Below are 823 nucleotides of genomic sequence, written 5' to 3' on the forward strand. Positions count from 1 at the left end.
GAGCACTACTCTCTGTAGAGGACCTAACAGAAATCTTCAAACTAGAAGAAGACATGGCAGCCGAAAACAACAAAAATGCTAACAATGCAAGGAAGGTGCTGGGTGACTTTACTGCACCTACTCCCGACTTCTATGGGAGAAGCATCTCTATCCCTGCCATTGGAGCAAACAACTTTGAGCTTAAGCCTCAATTAGTTTCTCTAATGCAACAGAATTGTAAGTTCCATGGACTTCCATTGGAAGATCCTCATCAATTTTTAGCTGAGTTATTACAAATCTGTGACATTGTCAAGACCAATGGGGTTGACCCTAAGGTCTACAGACTTATGCTATTCCCTTTTGCTGTAAGAGACAGAGCTAGGATATGATTGGACTCACAACCTAAAGAAAGCCTGAACTCTTGGGAAAAGCTAGTCAATGCCTTCTTGGCAAAGTTCTTTCCACCTCAAAAATTGAGTAAGCTTAGAGTGGAAGTCCAAACCTTTAGACAGAAGGAAGGTGAATCCCTCTATGAAGCTTAGGAAAGATACAAACAATTGATCAGAAAGTGTCCTTCTGACATGCTTTCTGAATGGAGCATCATAGGTATCTTTTATAATGGTCTGTCTGAACTGTCTAAGATGTCATTGGATAGCTCTGCTGGAGGATCTCTTCATCTGAAGAAGACGCCTGTAGAAGCTCAAGAACTCATTGGAATGGTTGTAAATAACCAATTCATGTACACTTCTGAAAGGAATCCTGTGAACAATGGGACGAATCAGAAGAAAGGAGTTCTTGAGATTGACACTCTGAACGCCATATTGGCTCAGAATAAAATATTGAC

At 40.8% G+C, this 823-nt stretch overlaps 1 non-coding gene across 1 annotated transcript; it reads right to left on the minus strand.

Moving 5' to 3' along the window:
- Nucleotides 1-458: 458 nt before the first annotated feature.
- LOC127741737 (small nucleolar RNA R71) lies at nt 459-566 on the minus strand. The gene has a single exon (XR_008002944.1). It is a non-coding gene; the product is annotated as a small nucleolar RNA R71 (small nucleolar RNA).
- Nucleotides 567-823: the final 257 nt, after the last annotated feature.

The sequence above is a fragment of the Arachis duranensis genome, chromosome 9 (assembly GCF_000817695.3).
Source record: "Arachis duranensis cultivar V14167 chromosome 9, aradu.V14167.gnm2.J7QH, whole genome shotgun sequence".
Lineage (NCBI taxonomy): Eukaryota > Viridiplantae > Streptophyta > Magnoliopsida > Fabales > Fabaceae > Arachis > Arachis duranensis.